Genomic DNA, 26,172 nt, shown 5'->3' on the forward strand with positions numbered 1-26,172 from the left:
GCCATGTTCCCTTCAATCCCTTCAAAATTGTGGGAGACAAAGGTTCCCTTTTATCATGCGATGGACCCCGTTGGCGTGCCCAACCCGCAATGATTTTATGTAGGCGGAAATCGTTAGTGGGATCCGAAAGACCCTGTGCTTTTGACCAGTAGGCCAACGCCGACAACTGGGACTTAATAGTGTGCGGCGCTAGGCCCCTTCTGCGTGAGTACACACAGAATTGCGCCAAATGTTCGTAAGGAATCGGTACTGTAAACGGCAACTGATAAAACTGTCTAAAGTCATGAAACTCCTCCACCACCCTCAGATAAGACTTCCGTGAACTTGGGGCTAAAGCCAAAGCCATACCCATTACCGCCTCGTCCCTCCAACCTGCCAAAGATGGCCTGGCATACGCTGTGGATGAACATCGGCGTTGGGCGCGAGTTGTCTGAAGCGCTCCATCTGCATACGAGATAGAGCGTCAGCCAAAGAATTGTCTATTCCCGCTATGTGAAAGGCTTTGAACAAGATGTTATACCTCAAGCAGTGTAACGTAAATTGCCTGAGCGCCCCCATCACCCTGTTGGATTTGGAAGTCAACGTGTTGATAACCTGAATGGTGGCAAGGTTATCGCACCAAAAATGAACAGTCGAATTGGCAAAGGCCTTAACCCATACTGTAACAGCAACAAGTATGGGAAAAAATTCCAAAAACGTTAAATCTGCTGTAATCCCCTGCGTGTGCCAACTGTCCGGCCAGACTTCGGCGCACCAGTGTCCCTGAAAAAACACCCCAAAACCAACTGCCCCTGAAGCATCGGACGCCACTTTAAGAGCGTCCTGCAGCTTTAACTCCTGCCTCCAGAATGAAACTCCATTAAAACCATCTAAAAATTCCATCCAAATGGACAGGTCCTCTCTAACTGAACGAGTAACCCTAATCCTGTGATGGGGCATTTTTACTCCTGAAATGGCATTACAAAGCCTACGTAAAAAGGCTCTCCCCGGGGCAACCACCCTACAAGCAAAATTTAAATGGCCAATTAACTCCTGAAATTCTTTTAAAGTGGCCTTTCTACGGCCCAAAAACTGTTGAACCCGGCCCGTCAAGTCTGCCACTTTACAAGGGGGCAACCTGGAATATTGCTGAACCGTATCCAATTCAATCCCCAAAAAGGTCAAAACCTTTGCTGGGCCCTCTGTCTTTTCTTCTGCCAAAGGAACTCCTAACTCCTGTGCCAGCCCCTGGAATGACTCGAGCAACCCCTTACAGTTACCCGACCCAGAACGTCCCACAAAAAGGAAATCATCCAAATAATGGGTGACTCCAGACATTCCGGACTTGGTCCTAACGGCCCAATCCAAAAAGGTGCTAAATTGCTCAAAGGCCGCACAGGAAATGGAGCACCCCATGGGAAGTGCTCTGTCCATGTAGAAAAAACCCCCAAATTGAAACCCCAGCAGCTCAAAATCCGCTGGATGAACGGGAAGCAAACGAAATGCCGACTTAATGTCGCATTTAGCCAGCTCTGCCCCAGGCCCAAACCGACGAACTAGTTGCACGGCCGAATCAAACGATGCATAATGAACAGAGCACTGCTCATCCGGGATCGCATCATTCACCGACCTGCCCTTGGGATAGGACAAATGATGAATGAGGCGATATTCCCCCTGGGTTTTCTTAGGTACTATCCCCAAAGGTGATACCCGCAACATCGGCGTTGGTGGCGCCGTAAATGGGCCCAAAACTCTTCCCTCTGAAACTTCCTTGTCTATTTTACGCTGAACTAACTCCTCCATCCCTATAACAGATTTTAAATTTGGGGATAAAGTTTGAAACCGGGGACCCAACGCCGGAATCCGAAAACCCTCCGAAAAACCTTCCCATAGGTAATTAGCTGACCCCCTATTCGGGTACTTATCTAACCACACCTTCAACTGATCTAACTTAATTGGGCTGGGGCCCTTTTGGAACTGGGGCCTGCCCTGAGGACTTTTTAACAAATTGGGTGTCCCTGGGATTCCCCCTCGCAGCTCTCCCCTTAGGGCAATTTCTGGACGGGTGCGTGCCATAGCAAATTGCGCATGAGTGGGCATATCGACATCCCTTGCGTGAACAGGCTCCCTGAGCAACAAATTCCCAACATAAAGGCTTTTGTCGCTGAGACTGCTGCTGGGGAGCCCCCTGCCGAAAGGGGTGCCCCGCCTTATTCTGAATAGTGTGCCCACTATCTGCTTTCAAGGCAGATGAAGCCCTGGCTGGATTCATCACTTCAATCCAAATTTGATCATCAATTAAGTCCCAACGCTTGTCCGGATGGGAAGCCGCCTCGGTTCTAAACCTCCTATCATATTCCAGCCAAGCGTTAGGAGGGCCACTGACGTAAGCTTTATTAATGATATTTTGATACTGCCACAAAGCCGTAGCCCTTTCAGGAGCAGCATCAGAAAGCAGGTTCGCATACATTGTGAAGCAAGGGAGCCAATTCTCCCAATTCTGCTCAACCTTGCGCTTCTTGATCTTCTCCTTACTATCCTCATCTAAATCCTCCTTTTCTTTTTTATCCATATCCCGAAAGTATAAAGAAAAGATATCCACATATTCGTTTCTTAATATCCTCTCCATTGTTTTTGATGCCAAATGGGAACCCAAACCCGAAAGGCTAACAGTAGGTGTCGCCTGTGGAGGCCATTTTGCAGTCCCCCAATATTTATTTGCTTCCCCCGTTCTGGCCGACTCCAAGGTGACAGTAACTGGCTTAACCGCTTGAGCGTTGGCATCATCCTTATTCTCCCCTATCTTGGGGTCCAAACCACCCTCAGACTGGATTCCAACTGAAACATGCGACTGTGTCCCCACCACCGGTTGAGCCCGACCCAGGCCCCATGGCCAAGTGAGTGAGGCAGAAGGAGTTGCCGATGTAAGTGTGGCACCTGCTGGTGTGAGTGTGGTGGAATTACCTGCTGGGACAGCCGTTAACAACTGCTCGCGCCCTGCGACTTCGACAGCAGCAACACTCGAACCGACCGACTGAGTGGACCCGGCCACAGCACTGGACGTGGAGGCCAATGCCGTGGGCTGACTGGGTCCGGCCACAGCAGCCGCTGAGGAGCCAGATGAAGCCTACCCAGACGGACGAACTTCGGAGCTGGTAACGGTCTGCACAGCCGAAGACACCAAAGAAGAGCCCCCAGCAGCCCCTGGAACCGCCAGCTGTTCAGGAAGCCGGACCGCCCTTTCCGCCGCCGCGGCTGAGGTCGATTCTATAATAGAAACCCGGGACAACAGAGATTTGAACAACTGTTTCTTACTTGCCCGGCGAGTGGGGCCTGAACCAGCCCCACCCAAACCAACCCCCCGATTTTGCTTTATTTGGTTGACACGCTGAAGAAGGGCCTCCAGATCTTCCATAGACACCCCCTCTTCATCCGAAGACGACCCATCCTGCCGTAAAGGGCGCTTGTGACCCGTCTTCTCCGCAGGACCCTTCCCCTTAGGGCCCCCTTTGTTCTTCTTCGATGGCATCCTAAAAAATAAAAAGGGGGGGGTAGAATGCCAATGAGAGGCCGCTCCACACACCGAGCCCTACCGCCCCCTTGGCACACCCTTCCCGTGATCCTAAAGCGCCCCCAGCACCCCATAAACATAGAATCAAAGAGTTGGAAGAACACCCTGTGCCACTCCTTACCCTGTTACAAATGCTAGCATTCTTATTGTTGCATTCCTCCACACAAGCTTATGGTGCCTAAGCTGCCTTAGAATCATAGAATCAAAGAGTTGGAAAAAGGCACCGTGTGCCACCACCCCCCTCCTGCTTATAGGATAATGGCATCATAGAATCAAAGAGTTGAAAGAGGCACCAAGTGCCATCACACTCTCATGCTTACTGCTAATAGAATCCAAGAGTTAAAAGAGATACCATGCTCTTAACTTTGCTCAGCTTGCTAACTACAACTGTCACATCATGGTCTCAATAATCAAACAGGAGTGTGTAGTTATGGCCATGCTGATGCCTCCCAACAATAAAAGACCAAAAATCACCCATAAGTGAGGAAAGGGTATGGGGGTTACCCCTATAAGTGGTGGTGGTGGAGGGGTTATGGCGTTGTCCAATGCCCCTTAGAGTCACAGTGACCTTCCCTCAACTAAGTATTTCTTAGCGTTGACTTATATAGTCGTTGCTTTTAGGTGTATGCTCGTTACCCTTTCAATCCCAACGGCAGGGATCACAATACTGTCACCAAGCCACACTGAGGAATCAAACTGCGTCACAGACGCTCCCAAGATGGCGGCCAATAACACACACTAAAACGCGGCCGTAAAATGGCAGCCGTTCCCGCCAAACCTCCCAGACAATCAAAATGGCACCCGCAAAAATTGCACGCCATCTCAAAGCGCCCGGCGCATGAGCGTGGCAGGCGCCCTGAGGAAGCCCTCCGTCATCGCGCTCCTTTATCACCACGCCGCGGGCCTGGAGCGCGCAGCTCGCCTCTCGGCGCGCCCCAACGCCCTCGCGGAAGGGCGAAAGCACAAAAGGCCGGCGTCCGCGGCGGCTATACCCCCGCGCCACCGCGCGCTGCTCGACTCGCGAGCCAGCCGGCTTTCAAGAGCGGATGGCGAGGGAAACGGCGGCCGCCGATCCCTCACTTCGCAGCCAAGGCTCCAAGTCGGCTCCCCAAGGGGAAGGAGAAGCAGCGCCCTCCTTCCCGACCAGCTGCAAAACCGACCTGGAGCTCTAACAGAACGCGTCCTGCCTCTTGGAAAGTCTAACAAGACTGAAGGTAAGGGGCTGGCTCACGTGATAAGCCAGCCCCCGCCCCTCTTCTCGGAGGTTCTAAATGGAACCTCCCATTCTCTACATTCAGGGGGTGGGGCAAATCGCTCTCCCCACCAACTTTGTTGGTGTGGAGAGTCCCCTCTTGATAGAAGGCTTGCTGAAGAATTAAATAAAGAGTATAGCAAGTAGATAGTAAGGAGCATTTAGAAAAGTACCAGAAAGGGTTCTATTTTGAGAATGACTTTTTCAACATCAAACAGTGAGTATAGAAGTCAGCAGTGGGTAGAGCTATCAGTTAGCCTTCAGAAATCTGGGTGGTATGCACACTGTAACAGTTTGATGTAGCTACCATGGAACTAACCTGTAATGTCTTAGGGTTTATAGTTTGGAGAGGAACTTAGAATTTCTCTAATCGTTTTCCCTGAACTGCACCTCAAGGATTTGCTGACAATATCTCATGAAACAACATATCCCAGGATTGCATGAAAGTGACACTGAAGTGCTGTAATTATGCAGTATCAATGCATCCCAAAATTCCTTAGCAGGGATGTGTCATACCTGCATACTTTCCAATATAATATGTGCCTTTTTCTGCAGTAGAACATAGACGTGCCTTCAAGTGCTACAGCAGAACAACTGCTTAAAGTTGATATAGACGCTAAAGCCAGGATGTAGGGAGGAAAGTTGTCCTTGTCCAACACATTTTGAGCAATTGATTCTTCTGAGATGGAAAAGCAATTAACGTCAATATTAAAATATTTCTGTGCATTTTTCTGCTGCACCATTAATTGGAGAAGAAATGGGCTATGTCTATGTGTACTATTTTCTAATAATTTCTGTGGATAGGTTCTTTTTAAAAAATGTTCTCTGTGCCTTTATTTTTTTTGTTTATATGAAGAAAACTATGGGGGTTTTGTATCAAATTCCAATGACTGGTAGCATTCAGTTTCCCCCATCTCAAGAACTTAACCATCGTTGTTACCTTTGATATACATGAAAGCAAAGTGTGACATCTTAAAAACCATAGTGGAAATGACAATTAAACATGTTGTGTCCTTTGGGAACTCTATCTATATCATTATCTACCATATTTTACCGATTGTAGAACACTCTTTCCCCCATACAATGAGATTTTTAAAAATGTGGTGTGCCTTACATTTGCAGGTGCATCTTGCAATCACTATCTTGCCTCGGGGGGGGGGGGGGAGGCTTACCCCAAAATGGCTTGCAATGCCACTGCCATTGTGTACTCAGTCTGTTTATTTTTGCTAAGCAAACTTCCTGCTTCTGCTGCCTCCACAACAGGCCTATATACTTAATATTCTTAGACAGATGACTTGCCATTGTGGGTGCCCTGACATCAGCAGAGGCACCCATGTGACCAGGGATGACTTCTAGGTAATGCAGGTACCTATGCTGATGTCAACATGGGGTGCCCATGACAGCCAGGAAGGTAGGGTGGCATCATATCCTAGATGACTCAATTTCAGCCCAATTGGTTCATGTAGACTCTGCCCAGCCACTGCATTAGGTCAGGCATAGAGTGTGATACCTCCAAAGCCTCAGAGTTCAGCACAGAGAATTTCTAGTCCAGACTGAACCTGGAGTGATTGGCCGGTATAGAAAAGCCCATAGTCTCTGGAGCAGCTTCCTGCATCTACAGTATGACCCCCCCCCCCAAATATTTAAATATAGTTCTTGCCTTTTAACCTTCTCTTCATCTGGTTCCTGATAGGGCATGATTTCCAGAACATTTATCATTTTGGTCACCTTCCTCTGGGCACATTCCAGCATGTTAATATCTTTCTTGAATTGTGATGCTCATAACTGGAGACAGCATTCCATGTGAGGTCTGACCAACATTGATTACAATGAAGTTATTAGTCCTTCAATCGAGACACTATACTCTTATTAAAGTATCTCAGAATCATGTTGCTTTCTTAGCAGCTCATCATCATTTAAATGACATCACCTAAACAGGATCAGAATAGCACAACTACAAAACAGTACACTATTTGGGGAATGTCACATTATCTCATGATACTTCACTGACTCTTTGGATAACTGGATAGAATCCAAATCACTGTTGGACCAAAACTTCATTCAGTAGCACATGACAACTGTGAAATTGTTTATAAGGAGGAGGGTTATTTCTGGTACTTATTTGCATTTTTTAATCCTGAGTGAGAAAATTTAACAACTCCTTCCAAATTCCCTAAGGAAAAGGACAGTAATTTTCTCTATTAGCACCAGTCATTAAACATTAGTGCATGGAATCAAGCAGTTTTCATAAACACCAACATTTTGTGGGAAAACACATAAAATGAATGAAATAAATCCTACAATATTTTACAAAAAAGTGCAGAATGTGAAAAAATCCTTTAAAATCCAGAAAAAAGTCTTGCAGTCATATTTCTTAAAGAAAAATCTCTCCTGAAATGTGTCCTTTAACTTCTGTTTTGCATATTTGAATATGTATTTTATAGAAATACATTATATTATGTAACTTTTATAGAAATACATTTTAATATGTGTATGTGTGGTATTTTTACAATGATTATGTGTTTTAATTATTCTGTAATCCACCTCGAGCCACAAGGAAAGACAGGTAAGAAAAAAATATGTTGTTGTTGTTGTTGTTGTTGTTATTGTTGCATACAACTTTTCACCACTATTCTGGACCACTTATACATGCACTGAGTTGGGATACTTCACAATCAATCTGAAAAATATCCCTCCACCCCAACTGCTGAATTGAGATTTGAATTGAACTGAACTGTTCAGTTCACATCCAGATCTGGAATAGGTTTAGTTCTGATTATATTTGGAAAATGTATTCTTATCTGAAATAGATGCATGGGGACCAAATTGAAAGGACTGCAGAGAAAAGTCCCACAAATTTCAAAAGGAAGTCTACTACCATAAAACTGGATTTTCCCCATATGGATTAATTTGACTGCAATCACATACAGGCTTACAACTTCATTCCACAACATTTGGGCTCCATTTCCATGTGCTTGGGAAGTGGAGACCCATGGGAGTCCCACAGAGGCCATCAGACGACATAAGAGCACATCCAGTGGGACTCTGAGGCACTCCATTTCCCAAACATATGCAACCAGAGCCCAAAGTCTTTATTAGGAGTTGAGCGTCAATTGACTCCTGATAGAGATGGAAAGGGTAAAGTGGAGGAAAGATGGGAGAAGGCATGGTAAATACATTAGAGAGGTGACCATCCCTGAAGACAGGAGGAAATGATGTAAGACAGTCCCCTCCATTTCCCCCTGCTTTCACCTGCACTCCACTCCATCTGATGAGGTTCTAACTGAGGAGTGCAACTATCTTTACAGTGAAACCTGGAGATGACTCCTTTACTGTTAATGGGTGTATAGAAGAGGGAGTTTTAGTATATGTTGCTTGTTACCCAGTTACATCACAGGCAACAACTGCTGAAAGTTCCCCATAAACCCATAAAAAATATCAGAACTCTCTCCAGTTTTTTTTCCAAGTAATCTACTTAAAAGGAAATCATACTGAATTCAGTCAACTTTACTTTTAAGTAGACATGCATAGATTCGGATTACCACCAATTTGATATTTCTACTATCAAATCTTTACATAATGCAAGCTTCCAAAAGAAATATCTCAGGTTATCATTATTTAGATCAGTATAAACTTCATTTTTATCTAACTTGGCTTGGTTTAAGGATGTTTTCTAGAATGGTTGGGTTTTTCATCCTGTAGAGTTGCTGTTAAAGAAAAATATAATCAGATTGCTCTTCTTTGTGCCACATTTGTGGCCACATAGAGAAATGCCGACATGTGTATCGAAAAATAAAGCACACCATGACTAGGCAATTACCAAGCATTGTTAAAAGGGTTGCTTTTATTTAGGTGTCACTGCTGACCTACACTATCCATGAGTCTTTTAGCAAAGCCCAACTCCCTGAGCCTTTTGTTCTACTTAATCCATCTGAGCTTTTCTACAAGGATCTCCCTTGACAGACTGGCATCAAAAGAAACAAAAGGCCTTCCCAAAATAAAAAGGATACAGCTCTGGGCATCCTGCCTCAACAACCATGAGCAAAATTCCTCACAAAGGTACTGGCTGTTACAGATCAGACACAACTTGCAAAGGATTGAGATTGTGGTCACATTTTACAATTTGTAACAAAAGGTCCTAATTTGTATTCAGATAGTTTTGTATGTATGGCAGTCCCACTGAAACTTGTCCCTTTAACCCCAAACTCATGAAACATAAACATCTAAGTGTGCATTAGGAAATATACGATATACATTTTAAGTTCTACTGAAGGCATTGATAGCAAGAAGCACAGAGCTATTTTTTAAAATCATCCAATTACCTCCTCTATGGATCGCAGAGATTATCCAATGCCTTTTTATACATCCATCTTTGAAAAATGCTGAGTCCCCATTAAGTGTAGTACTTCATTGTTAGGAAAAATGGAAATGGCTCTTGATTTTTTTTGTGTGGTCAAATGAAGTAATCACTGAAGTAAAATAATTATAGGACTTTTGAGGAAAAATGTTGATGTTGCTGCCAAATGTACTTTGAAGCAATATGGCACAATCCTGATGAACTAAGAAATGTGTAAGAAAAAAGGGAATTTCAAGGGCAAAGAGGGTTTAAGCAAATTAATCTACAATCAACTCTCCACAATTACAGTTTTAATGTTTGCAGATTTGGTGAAAATGTTCCATTCAGTGTGACTCTATGGCCAACTTCCTTCAGGCATGCTGGAGGATCTAGATCAGTGGTTCCCAGCCTTTGGTCCTCTGGTTGTCTAAAGCCCCTTTCACACAGCTGAATAAAATCCCACATGATCTGCTTTGAATTAGAATGTATGACACTGTGGACTCAGATAACCCAGTTCAAAGCAGATATTGTGAGATTTTTTGCCTTGATATTCTGGATCATATAGCTGTGTGGAAGGGCCCTTGGACTTCATCTTACCAGTTGTTAGAAATTATGAGAGCTGAAGTGCAAAACATCTGGAGGACCAAAGGTTGGAAACCACTAATCTGGAGATTTCAAGAGAATACATCTCCAGTGTGATCATATGGTCAGTTTCCAGTGGATGTCAACCCCAGAGTCATGTTGAAAGATTTCAAGAATGTTAGAAAGATATTCTTTCAGGTTTTTTTTTTTAAAAAGGCAATATATTTGTGGTTTTTCTCTTTCATGAGAGTCCTGTGACCCTAACTCCAGTGAATTGGAGGGCTGACTGTATATCTATTGAAAGGTTCAACAAACTGATAAAAAGAGCACAGCTGACTGGGTACTGTCAAGGATTTCATTATATGGGCCAGTAACTGGATGGAAACCTTTGTGGGGGGGGGGGATGACAACATGGAGAGATATTTTAAAATGTTATCCTGCAGAATTTTGAAAGTGAGAGTCAGACATTTTAGCCCTCAGTTTTTTTCAGCATAAGAGTAGGTGTGACATTCCATGTTAAAAAGAAATGTTAATCCTAACTTGGTTCCAGTACTATGTAGACCTGAATTGATTCATTTTGCCACCATGGGACTATGGAACCTCCCTGGACCAGCTCTGTCATGGAGTATAGTAAGGTGTCAGTCTTAGGTAACAGACTTTGCTTGTCATGAAAAGATAGAAAACTATTACTTAGTAAATTTGTTGTTCCTTAAAAAATAGGACTAATAAAAGTGATTTTCTGTTTCCTGGACCAACATAACTTTTCAGATATCTGAAACTATGCCTCCTTCCGTGGTTTGCTTTATTTCATAATATTCTTATCTATTGGAGATTTCAAGTTGCTAAATATTTTGGGCTGTCCCGGAGCATCTGCCATATTATTAGTATTAGCATTAATATTAATATAAGTATTTCAACTTTTAGGAATAAAAATATTGAGTACAGTTAAAAGAGAAAGTAAAAACATAGAAACACAATGCAAAATTAATTAATTTAAATTCAACTAATTTACAAGATCTATATGACATTTTATTTATTTTTATTTTATTTACAGTATTTATATTCCACCCTTCTCACCCTGAAGGGGACTCAGGGCAGATCACAATGCACACATACACGACAAACATTCAATGCCATTTTTTTTTTACATACAAGACATACAGACAAATAGAGGCCATTCAGCAGTTCTTCTACTTAAGATCCTGGAGGTTGCTCATTTCAGCCACAGAGGGAGATGTCACTTCATCCACTATGACACTGACCCTTTTTGATCGTAGCATTTCCTCCTTGCTCTTTGGCATTTTTATGGTGTCATAAATTAACCTTCCAGCTTTAAGCGGTCCTTAATTTCTCTACTCATAGCTCACAGCTGTTTTCGAACTGCTTAGATGGACAGTAAGCTGGGCAATTTTTAACAGCTATTTTTTAACATCTATGAACAGTCGGGTGCTCAATCCCGACTCGGGCTTTGAACTTGCCATGTTTCAGTTGGCAGTGATTCATTGCAACGGATTAACCAGCTGTGCTACCAGGCCAGCTACATGTCAATTCAATATTAACAGGTCCAAACAAATTGTTTATATATCCATTGTCCAGTTGAGAACAGCTAAAATAGGTTTGTCTAAAAGCTCAAATGTTGTTCCAGAAGGTCAAATGACTTGGTTTCAAATTTTGTACAATCAACATATATCTTTTTTATTGAACTCCTAATCACGTAGCTGACTATGCTGACATCAGCAGTGTCCATATGAGATGGAGTGTGGGGACTAGGCTTGTGCAATCTGGGTAAACATTGACCCGTTTCGTGTCCTGGCTTTCAGTGGCTTTCAGTGGCTTTCTCTCCCAGTCTTGCATACCACACACACTTTTTCCAAGGAAAGGAGGCAAGTTCTGTTTCTTACTCTAGAGGAGAGGCGCTTGGTTGCAGGCAGGCATACATGCTTTCTCTCCCAGGCTGCACCATGACAACTGCCATGCATACACTCTTTCCAAGGCATTTTTAAAGAAGCTTCTCACTTCCTGGTAAGAAAGAACAATGACCTCCTGAAAGAGGAAAGTAGTTCTCAGAGAATAAGGGTTTTATTTTTTTGTTTTCTGGGGGATTAATAAAAAAAGATTAAACTGTGATGCCAAAAAGCAGAGGAGTCAAGATCAGTTACCACTTCCTTCCTTGTCGGGTGGGTTTTCATATTGGGAGGGCACTTACCATTAGAGGTTCTCAAAGTACCAAAGGTATAGAAAGAAATGGAGGAAACGGAACAAACTAATTCTGCACACAAACCTAGTGGGAAGTATACTACTATTGAAAAGGGCATAGCATACCATCTTTATGGCAAAGAGTCTTATATGTTCCAAATGAATATTACAGCACTTGTCATTAATGCTGCCCTAAAATTACATCACTCAACAGATTCTGGGTAGAATGAATATTCTATATATATGAGAATGGTCAAAATCATGTCCCTCAAATATCAGGAAATTGTTGTAGACACTCCTGGAATTATGATAATATTTACTGTTCAGCCCTTCTTCTTTGCAAAATTATTACAGGCTATCTTTGCTTACAACACACAAATTTCTGCACAAAAATGTATATTCTCTACAAAAAATTTATTTGTGCACAGAAATATTATTTTCTACATAGAAAATTCTATTTTCTGTTAAAAAAGTAGGAATGTTGTGCAGGATTTGAATTCTATCTGAAAGCAATAGTTTTGGAGAAACTGATTAAAGCAGGAGACAAACGTTGCTTGCTACAAGAATGAAATTAGTTAACAGTCATATCCCTTTCCATAACTACTTATTTGTTAGGTTTCGATCTGTTGCTTTTGAAAGATAGATGCATACACAGGATAGGACTGCCTTATTTTAAGCACATGTAATTCACTTTTTTTACTGCAGCAAGTTTTGTACCTGTAGTAGAGATTACTCTGCAGGCTGTGCTTTTGTAATTCTGTTTTTATATCTATTGTTGCCTTTCATTATTTTATGTTTTCCTTTTGTTGTATTTGGCTGTTTTTAAATAGATACCTGGCATTTCATTTTGTTTCCCACTTTGAATATTTATTTATAACTGAAGTTGAGGCAAGCATTCTCCCATGGGGATGATTCATTCAAAGAGTGGAAGCAGCTAGTGAAGGGGAACAAAAAATTCAGTCACATTTTAGGTGGAGAGTAAAATTTGGCTTGGGGCATAACTTAACAATCATGAGTTGATATTTTTAGTAGATGATACTCTCTAGAAACCTTGCAGAACAATGCAATAACTCTGATGAGGAGGCTTAGCTCATCACAGCTGGAGCATAGATATATTTCTACTCTCTCAGGTAACATGGTTCTGCCAGCACTGTGAAGGGAAGCTTGTGTCTTCCAGTTAGGACTGCAAGAGGAGAATGTTATGCCTGGTAACATTTGCTGTTTGACAGAGACCAGACACAGAAGATTGTGTTAAACAAGGACTACTCTACACTCACAAACAAGCCTTTAGGCAGGGTGATGCATTCTGCAAAAATATGAGCAACAAGAGTCAAGGTAGGCAGTGATCTCCTGAATCCTTGGTCATCTTGAGAGCAAGCCTCATTGTAAAAGTACAAATTCCAATTTTCCTGTGAAATCTGCTCTCTTCTGGCCTCTATTTGCTGACAGTCTCATTGTTACATTTAAGAGAGCAAACAATCTTGATTATTCTTAACAAGCAAGAACAGGTAAAGATTCCAGAAGATTCCCAAGTAAGAGAAGAAATCTGCAGAAGGTTCCCCAGCAAAGAAAAGCAGAAGAAATATTCTTTACATAGCCCTCTTAATCCAGAATGTGTTTCCTTGCCTTATTTGGACTTTTTTCACAGCAGATAGTGAGAAAAATCTTTCTTCATGTTAGTCGGAGGCTTCTATAAACTTAACTGCACTACGTGTGGCCTTCTTAAATGTGTGAATAGTAGGGGTTTTTTTAAACACCTGTCCTTTTCCTTTGAGAATCAGCTTGTAGTAAAAACAATCCATTCTGTTTGGTTAAGAAATTACTGTTATTGTTTGAAAATTAGCTTGTTCTCAACTGAACTTTATGGAATCCTTCAAGGTTCATTTTAAAACCTTTAACCCGAAGGATCCTGCAGATAGTTAATACCCGTGAAAGCTTTTTTCCCAAACCAGTAAACTTAGGCATTATCTTATCAACTCTATTTTACATATAAGTTACTTAATTGAATTATGCCTGGGGATGAACAAAGAAATTGTGGTGTGTGGAGACAGCAACCTTATGTGGGTCTAGCTGAGGCCAGCTGTCAATTTGTGACCACCCTTGGGTTAAAGCGCCTGACCCTGAGGGCAATCTAAAGCTATTGGTTGCTCACCCTAGGTGGCCATTTACTGGCAGTCCAACCCAAGATTCTTCCTCCCAAGTCCTGGGACTTTGTAAGGAAAAAGAAACCTCTAGGAGTAGCCTCATTCACAATTCTCTTGGTGCCAGGGTCTTTAGAAACCATCCCAAAGCATCACCCTTCTCCAGAAGTGGGTGCCAATGTGTATAACAAACTCTTTTATCCTCCCCTGATGCCTGTATCCCTTTTCCTCTTAAGCTAATCAATACAGTGTTAATGACTCCTTGCAAATCCCCTTTTGTTACTTCCAAATCTTCCAAGGAGTCATAGATTTGGCTGAAGACACAGGTAGGTTAATGCCAAAGTCTGTTTATTCAGGAATACATGAGCACTTGTGGGTGTCATAAATGGGACACTGGGCATATAAATCACACACTTTTTAATGGCTAAGTCTTGCATAATTCAGTATGGAGAGAGGTGTATGTGTGCCAATCATAGCCACCCAAGTGAATGAGCACAGGCCCCTTGCATGTAAGCAATCAACAATTGTATTACCTAATATGGTAGCAACAGGAAAGAGGGGGAACACAGTAACCCAACAGCCCATTCCATTAAGAGCTGACATGGTTGTCTTACTTAGATAAGGTGTCTGCTAAACTCCATTTTACACTCTTGCTCTTATTCAGAACAACATAGTTCCCTCTTCTGACTAATGAATTCCATCATCCCTACAGAGCTCTCATCAGAAAACAATGTCAAGATTTTGAGAGGAAAGTGACCCAAACGTTTGCTAAATTTCCCTGTTAACCCTCCTACTTGCCAAGTCAAGACATGAGTCATCTCTGTCTCCTTGTCAAATCTGGAAAAGCAAAATATGTACTAAACCAGTGGTTCTCAACCTGGGGTCCCCAGATGTGTTTGGCCTTCAACTCCCAGAAATCCTAACAGCTGGTAAACTGGCTGGGATTTCTGGGAGTTGTAGGCCAAAAACATCTGGGAACCCAAGGTTGAGAACTTCTGTACTAAACCATAACTACATTCAACTATGTTGTTTGAATAAAATTGAAGTCATATTAAGACCTACCATACTTGTATGTATCGCAGTGAAGATGAATGTAGACACTCGCAAACGTGGAAGTCTTTTGTCTTTAACCAAGAAACAAACTCAGTCGTTGTCTTTTGCCGAGTTTATAAAATAATGTATATACATACAGAGTCTAAATATTCTCTTTGAGATACAAGCCTTGTGGAACTCCAAACTCCTTCAAATGCATCTCTCCAACATCCACACAAAGGAGTTGTACTTTGGTTCCTTTATTCTCCTTGCAGCTGCCCCACCCTGGGTGTAACCACCCAATATTGGCCAGGTGGTTTGGCTCATTCCCTACTGCATTGATCCTTGCATCACTTACATCACTTACTACTTGTTACTTCAGAAATGAACTCTTAACAGTATGTATGGTATTCGTCTTCATGTTTCTAATTGACCTATGGCAACCGCATCAATTGCATAAGGTTTTAAAGAGCAAGGAATAGTTAGGAAGTTTTGTCAGTTCTCCCCTCTAAAATATAGCTTTCTATTCCCTGGTATTCCTTGGAACTTGCCCATCCAAGTATTAACCAAAGCTGACCCTATTTAGCTTCCAAGATACCTGGTGCTTCTATGATGTTTTGACATTAACTTCCTTTACATACATAAGTCACAACCAGTTTAAAGAATGACTACATTTGGAAAATAGCACTTTGTTCACTTTCCAAAAAGCAGAGTGTACTGTAAACTACATGAATAAATACATAAATTCCCAATCGTGTCCTCATCATCAAAACAATTTCTCTTGTTCAGTTTGTTGAAACATTGACTTGTATTTTACCACTAAACACACTATGAAGAGCCTATAAATTGTTATTGTCCTTTGTGTCTTATGGATATATAAATAGATTGTGAGTTTAAATCAGTACATTGATTAGCAGAAGTCAATTGTAATTGGCAAGCCTGTAAGTCAAATGCCACCTTTTGCTTCTCTGCTAAAGCTGTTTTGCTTTTAATTTTGAATGAAGAAAAAATAGGCTTCAACAAATTAGTAGAAGCTTTTCTATATTACACCTCTCTATATAATGAAAGTGCATGTATGTATATATGTATGTGGGTGACAATGTATTTTTGCAGCAGATTTTCTGTTGGCTCCCTGTCGGGACACAGATGCCTTAAAGGGCCAGACTCAGAATTCATTCCAAAGTAAAGTTTATTAAGCAAAGCCAAAAAGGCTCAGAGACACTTAACTCAGTGCATCTGGACAAACTCAAAAGCAAAAACCAGTCTTGGTTCAAAAGAGTAAACTGAAGCAATAAACCGGATTATCCAGAGAAAAGAACTGGATTAAAAAGAAGCTACAGTCAGGACTGGAAATATTGTTTTCTTCAGGAGGCCAGTAGATAGATAGAAAAAGATGGAGTAAGGAGAAAAAGAAGAACTCAAAAGAAAAAAAAAAGAGTGTTAGGTGAAAAATATAGAGATGGGGCTAGGCCAGATTCAGGTGGCAGGGGTCCTGTACCTATTTCTAAAACATACACTCCCTTCCAATCCTCAGGTTCTAGGTGATGATCGTGTATGTGTGAGTGTGGAGACAGAAGGTAATACCCTCTATAGACCTAGGAAAGCCAAAATGCTGGACATTATGATTATGGATGAATTGACCTTTTTAGTAGCAAAAACACAAAGCAAGTGCTTAAAAACAATGGATTGTACATTACTTAAAGACTACTTCAAAGAGATTAAAATCATCTTGAAGATCTAAATTATACACCATGGTAGATTTTTAAAAAGACTTTAAAACACCAGGAGGAGGAGGAGCAAATGGACAAATAAAATTAGAAGGAATAGTATTTAGCCACAAAGAAGAAGATTGGGAAGATCAACTCTGATTTTTTTTTCCTTTTTCTTTTTTCTTCTTTTTCTCTCCCCTATTGAGGACCCTGTACTATATCCCAGCTTTGTCCTATGCCATTCTTCCTTTTTTTTCCCTTCCCACCCAAAGTTCTTTAGGTTATTGTTTTTTTTTAACATTTTTAAACTTCACTGTAAAGAACCACTATATATATATATATATATATATATATATATATATATATATATATATATATATATCTTCAGGTTCTGCACAGTTGCTACCTGAAACATACAGTTTTACGGAAGTAAATAGAATTCAGAAAGTGACTGCCCGAGTAGGGAAATTGAAGTTTGACTTTTTGCTTAATTTGCTTAATTTACTTATTGAGGGCTTCAACCTATTTAACCATATAAACCACCGACAATCTGGGTGCATAATTGCCATGGATCAATGCAATGGGATCATGGGATTTGTAGTTTGAGAGGCATCAGCACTCTTTGGTAGAGAAGAGTAAATAGTTTGTAAAACTACAACTCCTATGATTCCATAGTATTGAGCCATGACTGTTAAAATGGTGTCAAATTGCATTATATTTACAGTGTAAATGCACCAAAAAAGATGAATCTGGGTATGGTTGCCATTTATTTAGTAATTACTTAATCTTCTTTGACCCAGTAACCCCCCCAAAAAACAACAACAACAACAACAACAAACAAACAAACAAAACATATGCCTAGTATATATTTGTGTATGTCCTTTTTTTCTGTATATATGAACAATTCTTTAATTATGACATTATTTTAGTTCTGAACCTGGCTTTGAAAAGGAGGAAAGAGGAGAAATTTCCAGAAAGCGCTACACTAAGATGTAGCCAGAACAGACATGACATGAGAAAGATCTCTATTGATTTTTATAGCAATTGTTCTGCAAGGATGTTATCCAGTCCTGGCAGCCACTCAAAATGTACATTTAAACAGATTTTTTTAAAGCATGATGATACTTATCCATTTTCCCCAAGTCAAGAAATAAGAGTGTATTCTAATGAAAGAAGGCACTCTAAATATAAAATATTTACAGATTACATGGTGAAATACTTACTGTTTTTCCAACTAAGGGACTCTCATGTTTGTTTCTTTTTTCTCTCCATATCAACACCAATGAGTAGATTGACCAGTCCAGGCTAAAAAAGAAATTCAAAAAAAAAATTGGCATGGCTTTTCTATCCATCATACAGACATCCTTTATTGAGGAAGGCTTTTGAAAATTATTGATGAGTCAAGGTACAGAAGTTGTTAGAAGTTGCAAGATTCTGATTCCATATGAGCAGTGTAACTCTGTGACAGTACTTGCCTGATCTTGCTTCTTTAAATAAAAATAAACAACTCAGCTTTGTTGTTTGAAAAATAATTCCCTACTTCTTGATAACATTTCTTTGTAATCTGAATAATTACTCACTTCTCTCCCCCACCACTGAAATAATGAGGCAGACAACCCACATGGGAATAACTATGGACAACTTTAATTGCTACCTATTTAAACTTTCTTCATTTATTTGTTTCATTTGTCGTGTCAGAGCAACCAGTCCATTATATGTATTACATTTCTAACAGAACAAAGCAAACAAGAAGACAAAATACAAAACTTGTGAGTTTGGTAGTTGATTAAATGTCCTTTGACCAGTATCTGGCCACTTGGAGTGCTTCTGGTGTTGCTGCAAGAAGGTCCTTCATTGTGTATGTGGCAGGGCTCAGGTTGCATTGCAGCAGGTGGTCAGTGGTTTGCTCTTCTCCACACTCGCATGTTGAGGATTCCACTTTGTGGCCCCATTTCTTGAGGTTGGCTCTGCATCTCATGGTGCCAGAGCGCAGTCTGTTCAGCGCCTTCCAAGTCGCCCAGTCCTCTGTGTGCCCAGGGGGGAGTCTCTCATTTGGTATCAGCCATTGGTTGAGGTTCTAGGTTTGAGCCTGCCACTTTTGAATTCTTGCTTGCTGAGGTGTTCCAGCAAGTGTCTTTGTAGATCTTAGAAAACTATGTCTAGTTTTAAGTTGCTGACATGCTGGCTGATACCCAAACAGGGGATAATCTGGAGATGTCTCTGCTTTGGTCCTTTCACTATTGGCTTCTACTTCCCGGCGGATGTCAGGTGGTTCAACTTTCTTCATGAACTGCAGTGTGAGAGATGAGCTTGATGCAGGATAAGCTGAGGCGGTAGGCCTTCCCAGACCTCCTCTTAAGCTAACTTGGGGGAGACACCTGAGTCCCCTGAGCACAATTCTGTTAAACTTGAGTTTTTCTCAGGGTGGTGGTTTAGGAAAACTGCCTTGAATATTCTAACCCCAAGCTATAAGGCTTCAGTGGGGCTAGAATTTCCACACAGGTCATTTCTGTTAGCCACCACCTTAGTTACCCAAAGACACAGGTGGAGGTTCCCATTTCTGGTCTTCATCAAACATGGTGCCTTAGGTGTATACTGAAATTTAAACTCCACCCCAATTTCCTGCAACAGATTAGAGGCAAGTGTTGGCTTTGTTCCTATCCCGCACTAAGCATGCCAAAACAGCACCAATGATCCTCTGCAGGCTATGAAGAAACAGTTGGTTGCCCCCCTCAGAGAGATGGATACCTTCTGACTGAAACAAGTTGTGCCTGTGATGACAGCCCCCATGATTCCATAGCATCAAATCAAAGCTGTTAAAGTGCATTCATTCTACAGCATAGATGCATCCCAAGGTTTTCCTTTCTGTTGCTAGAAGCTTTGGTGTCCTAACAATTTGGTTTTTAAAGATGGAATTCTAAGTGCACATTAATTGAAATGCCCTGCACATCACATTTGGCAGTGAATCCGCCCCCCCCCCCTTTTTTTTTTTGGTTTCAGGGTTTTGAAAATTGAGGTGTGCAGAAGAGTTGATGGTGCATTAGACTTGAATAAATATGGGTATAGTAACCACTATTATGACTAGTGGGATTCTATAGATGATTTGTTCTTCACCTTCCATCAGCCTCAGCCAGTTATGATCAATGGCACAAGAATGAAGTGTCTGGAAGACCACAGGATGCCAGCCTTTGGTGGATAAAATGCTGAAGAGCAAAAGGGACCAGGAATCTCTAGACAATATGGATGAAAATGGTCTTAATCTGGGACAAGTGTATGATCCTCCAAATACAATTGAACTTCAGTTCCCACCATCCCTCTTCTGGCTGATCATGGCTGATGTGAGTTGTTTCCAACAAACTCTGTGAGTTGTTTCCAACAAACTCTGTGAGTTGTTTCCAACAAACTCTGGGTATCTATATGTTCTCTACCCATAAAGCTGACTTCAGTTTATAGCAAACCAAGAATCCTGGGCATTGGGGCCTCATCCCCACAGCTGAACAAAATATCACATGATATGTGTTGAACTGGAATATATGGCAGTGTGGACTTAGATAACCCAATTCAAAGCAGATATTGTGGGTCAGGTCCATAGCCAGGATTTTGATTGGGGGGGGGGGGCTGAGTTTGAGTGAAAGAGGATCTACCCTAGCAAACCTTTTGTATTGTTGCCCCAATACCCCCATGCATATGAGATATATTGAGCATGGTGATCAGATCATGATATGAATAAACATAACAGTTTAGATAATGTACCAGTAAGGCCTTTTCACATACCACCATGAGAATTTGGGGGGGGGGGCTTGAGGGGCTTCAGCTACATGCCTGTTGTGGGTTATTCTTCCTTGATATTCTGGTTATATGGCTGTGGGAAGGACAAATCTTTCATACTCAGCAGTATAACTGATTTGATTGAATCAATCCATCTGTAGTATAGTTTTTTATCTTTTCCTATTGCCTTTCACTTTATCATACATTATTCTTTTTTCAGTCAGCTGTGTCATCTCAAGATATGTTCAAAGTACAACAGCCTCGCTTTGGTCATCTTGATTTCTAATAAGAAAATATGACTCTATATTCAATTACTTTCTCTCATATGAAGAGATTCTTCCTTTCTTTTCTTCCTCTTAATTCTCCCTCTTTTCATGTATTTCTTGGCTTTCTCCTTAAGCTCCACCACCAAATGTAGTAAATCAAAATAAAGCCTCAAGGCATTTTTATGCATCAGAGTAAATGTGACTTCCAGACTTTCTTGCGTTCTCTGAACACAGATTTGAGAACTACCAATCCTTGATAACAAATGAAAGGACAATTTTTTTAAAAGAATGTGCCAGCAGTGTTGTGTTCAAATTAGGAAAGTAGAAAGCTGACCAAACTTAAAACCTCATGACTAAAAATATCTGTGAACTGTGCTAACTATAGCTACCCTTAAATTGATGGAGGATATGTTTTTTTATATTCTAAAGTCAACTGCTCCCATCTAATCTTGGAAACTATGGAAGGTCAGCTCTAGTTAGTACTTGGATATTTTCATGTCAGAAGCAACTTGAGAAACTGCATGTCACTTCTGATGTGAGAGAATTGGCCATCTGCAAGGATGTTGTCCGGGGGATGAACAGATGTTTTACCATCCTGTGGGGGGCTTCTCTCATGTCCCCATATGGGAAGCTGAAGCTGGCAGACAGGAGCTCACCCCATCTTGTGGATTCGAAATGGCAACCTTCAGGTCAGCAGTTCAACCAGCACAAGGGTTTAAGCTATTGCACCACTGCAGCTCCTTATAGTACTTGGATGGGAGACTGTCAATCAATACCAGGTACTATAGGCTACATTTTAGAGAAAAGACCTAGAATCATAGAATCATAGAATCAAAGAGTTGGAAGAGACCTCATGGGCCATCCAGTCCAACCCCCCAGTCCAACCTGGCAAAACCATGTCTGAGTAGTCCTTGCCTAAGGCTCCTTCCACACAGCTGTGTCACATCCCACATTTTGTGCTTTGAACTGGGTTATATGGCAATGTGTACTCAGATAACCCAGTTCAAAGCAGATATTGTGGATTATCTGCCTTGATATTCTGGATTATACGGCTGTGTGGAAAAGCCCTAAAGAAAACCTATGAAATTCATTGAGCCACCATAAATTGTGAGGTGAATTGAAGCCACCAACACACACATTGTTACTTCATTTAAAATAGTAGTGTAGCAGGACTGGTGGAATACTATTGTGGGCATAGGTAGAATGGAGTAGAGGGAATTCATTCTTACAGATCTTTTCATATCAGTCTCAGAAGTCTCAGGCTCCTTTCACACAGCCCTATATCCCAGAATATCAAGGCAGAAAATTCCACAATATCTGCTTTGAACTGGTTTATCTGAGTCCACACTCAGATAATGTGGAATTTCCTGCCTTGATATTCTGGGATATAGACCTGTGTGGAAGGGTCCTCAGTCATCACAATAGCACTAAATTTCTGGAGGGTCAATGGTTTCTCAACTCTGTGATTTATCAGTACTTATTAACTTTGACAAGTAAATGGAACATCCATGGACAGAGTCAACATTCCTCTGAGTAACAGATGCTGGGTACAAGCCCTTGGAGACATGCATCATCTTCATGTGTTCATACTGGTTCTTATAGACATCTTTTTGGCCGCTGTTTGAATTTATAGGCTTTCCTACAACTCACCATGGGATATTTATCTTCACAAGTCTTCAGTCCGTCTCTGTAATCCTTTCTGTCCATCCATCCATCCATGCTTTCTTCTAAACATACAGGAAAGTACAATTTATTGTATACTATGTGAGTGATCATACACATATAGTGGAAAGTGTATGTTCACTCACTGCAAATATACTATAACAATGAGGACACCAACAGGTGTACAATAGTAAGAAATACAGGCAAAGCAGTTTACTAGTGGGGAAAAAGAGACAGCTGATAGCTTGATAAGGAAATGTGTAACCTTGCTACTAGTCCTTTAAGTAGGTACTTTGTTTAGTTCATGTACTCAAAATTAGGCCAGTGCATCATTTGGTATTTTATTTGTAACTTCATCAAGCCCACAATGCTTCATTGTAATTGAGCATAAACCTCTTTACAATAAAATAACACATGCCTGAAAAATAAGAATCTCCCCATCCTCTTCTCTTCTTCAGTATTCCCTGAGACAGTGTCTTGGGAAGTGAACCTTTATGCTTTTAATGCTCGAGTCTTAAAGAAGCATAATTGAAATGCTCCATCTGGAATACAAACAGGATATGTTTTACCTCACTAAGCAGAAATTATTACTGCTTCTCTGTTGCAATCCTGTTGCTTAAACTATCTTGGGCTTTCAAATCACATTATATATCATCTCTTACCATGCTTGTAATATGTGTGCATATGTGTGAAAAAGGAAAGATAATAAAATGAACTAGACAACAGGGAAGACATCTCCCCTTTCTTGCTGGTCAAGCAGAATCCTGAGAGGCTGAAGCTGACAAAGTGTAACTATAAATCCCCTCTGGTCCCTATTCTATTAGATAAAGGAGTCTAACAGAGAGAAGTGAAAACTGGGATGAACTTCACACAGGATGTTTGATAAATTGACATCATTCCGGGCAATTTGAGGTAATAAAATCTTGATGCCTGAACAGTGTAATTTATAGATATGTTGCTGTCCCTTCTAAAACACTCTGCATCAATCACCAGAAACCATTTCAGAAGGTTCAAACATCTACTTGCTTGGGGTAGGGGGAGGGGGGGATGGTGGGTTGGAGAAAGACTAAATGTAGAGATTTTTTTGAGCAGTGCTTCCCAAACTGTGCTCCTTCAGGTGTTTTGAACTTCAGCTCCCAGAAATCCCAGCCAGTTTACCAGCTGTTAGGAATCTTTGGAGCTGAAGTCCAAAAAATCTGGAGGAGCACAGTTTAAGAAACTCTGGTTTAGAGGGTCACTTCATATAGTAACAGCCTTTGTGCTACAAACAGGCAAACAAACATGCATATTTTGGCTTATATAGAGAGATATCAAAGGGCAAGATGATACATAGATGCCCACATTACATCTTACCCCTTCCTTCCTTCCTCCCTCCCTTTCTATTCATTCAAGTCCTACAGTTTACAAACCTTAAGCAAGAAATGTCCATTTAGGACCTCTTCACATGGCCCTTTTGGGCTGTGCCATTTCACTGGCAGTCGCTGGTAAAGGGTAAGGTAAGGTACATGGGTGGCTCATGGTGCCCCATGCACCCTACCTCCTTCCCCTGTCATATGGGTGGGGGATGGCCCTGTCTTCACCAGATGAAAGTGCAGCAAGGAATGGCAAAATGTGTTTATCTGCCGCCTTTGTCCCCTTCATATGGGGAAAGAAAGATAAAAGTGTGGGTAGAGGTGGAAATAGCACCTTTCAGTGCTTCCCTTCCACTTTGGGAGGAATATGGATGGGGCCTGCCGTGTGTTATGTGATGGGGTACAACAGGCCCCACCCAAGCTACAAAACAAAGGGTAAAACAGGGCTAAAATCCCCTGTGGCATTTCCCTCCCACCCAAATATGTATATGAATATCTGCCTTAAGCAGATTTCTATGCCTTTGAAGTGGACTAAACTACACAAATGATTATGCCACCTATAACTAGTCTTAAATTGCCACTGGACACTTTTTGCTGTTCTTTCTTGTGACAGACCAATATGGCTACCTCTCCTCCTCCAATAACCCTTATCTGGATGCTTTGTAATTAGTAGATTTTGAAATATTGATAGAATGAAACCTTGCTAGGAAAATACAAATTCACTTATCAGCTGTCAGTTGAGAAAGGGCACTGATTTTAGCTGGGAACTTAATATGTGGGAAGGATATTTTCCCATTCTGCGGGTTCCTTATTTGCAATGCTAAAAAGACACCACACTGAAATGAACCACTTAAAACAATGAAAATTGGTTTATACATGTGTGTGTGTGTGTGTGTGAGAGAGAGAGAGAGAGAGGGCCTATATTGGGACTTGGAGGGGGGGGGGCAATGGTCTCCTATTCTTCTATTCTCATAATAAGGTTTCCAATCTCAATCCCAAAGACACACAATGTGGTAATTGTGGTGCACTTACCAGAAAGATGCAACTTAGGTAATATGCAATTTGGTTCTGAAGTCACATAAATGAATGCAAGGGTGGATCCCTGGCTGCAGCTGATACATGCAAAAATGCTCAGTCTAGACATTCAAACCTAAGACTGATTCCCACAATGTTTTCATTTGCTTTCATTTGATCCTTAATATTAGGGGACCAATGCTTCATTGAGAAGTTATCAGTGAAAAGTAACTTATTGGCTGAATAAATGTTTAGGGGTTTATTTTGGCAAAAGGACCATTGAGGCATCCTGATACACAGTTTGAAGAAAGAAGCATCTCAACCAAGTTCTTAAATTATATTTCAAATTTTGACTTTACAAGTTTCAGAAAGACAAGATCTTCAGAAAGACAAATGATGAATGGCTGTCTTTCTCTGTTATCAAACACCATTACCCCCACCCCTAATAAAAAGGATTTATAGCTAGGGATTTATAAATTTCCAAGGTTAACAAGCCAGAACAAGATACAGCTGCATCCTCTCTTTTGCATAAGGCTCTCAGGCCTCCCCATCACCCCAGACCTCTCTGTCTCTTCTATAAACTATATTTTATTCCAATTTTATTACTATAAATATTTTAAACATGTTCTATTTTACTTCTGGGACAGAAAAACATTAACCTCTACCTGTTCTAGGTCAGGAGGAAAATTATCCAGCTATTGTTTCACATTGAGAAATGGCCCAAGCATGGCTCAAGAAAAAGGAGACTATGGGCTATTTCAACATCCTTTATCTGGACTAACTAAAAAAGATATAATCATGCTTAGACATCCAAAGACAAAAAACAAGTAACCACTACATTTGTATTCATTCCTTGCTGCATAATTTTTAGTTCCCCACCTGGTTGGGATTTCTAGTCACAACATTGGAGCTCGGTCAACCAGAATGAGAAGAGGGCTGATTCAAATTGGAACAATGGAGCTGGTTGCATACAAATTGTTGTGCAGAGCACATGCTCTCTTATGCTTGTAATTTTGGAGCAGAAGCTCTCAAGCATCACATCTTGACTAAGATGTAATAAAATGGCTCTGCCCTTTGTCTTCGCTTCACTGGTGCATTTTTAATCTGGAACTTTGGTTCTTACTTATGGTTGACATAGCTCACCAGGCCATTCCCTCTCATTTTATTATGATCTAAATTCCATATCATTCTAACATGTTAGGCTAACTTACCTTTTTCTTTTCAAGATAACACAAACTCAACCTAGAACCCATACTCATTTTAAAGAATCACAAAGTTCATATGGCAATTGGAGTTGGAAAGGAATGCAGGT

General features: G+C 41.1%; 1 long non-coding RNA gene across 1 annotated transcript in view; it reads left to right on the forward strand.

Annotated features, from left to right (window-relative positions):
• LOC137096810 (uncharacterized) overlaps nucleotides 1–26,172 on the forward strand; it is a 66,882-nt gene that overhangs the window by 37,738 nt on the left and 2,972 nt on the right. The gene's annotated exons all lie outside the window — the stretch shown is intronic.

This window comes from Anolis sagrei, chromosome 4, assembly GCF_037176765.1.
Source record: "Anolis sagrei isolate rAnoSag1 chromosome 4, rAnoSag1.mat, whole genome shotgun sequence".
Classification (NCBI taxonomy): domain Eukaryota; kingdom Metazoa; phylum Chordata; class Lepidosauria; order Squamata; family Dactyloidae; genus Anolis; species Anolis sagrei.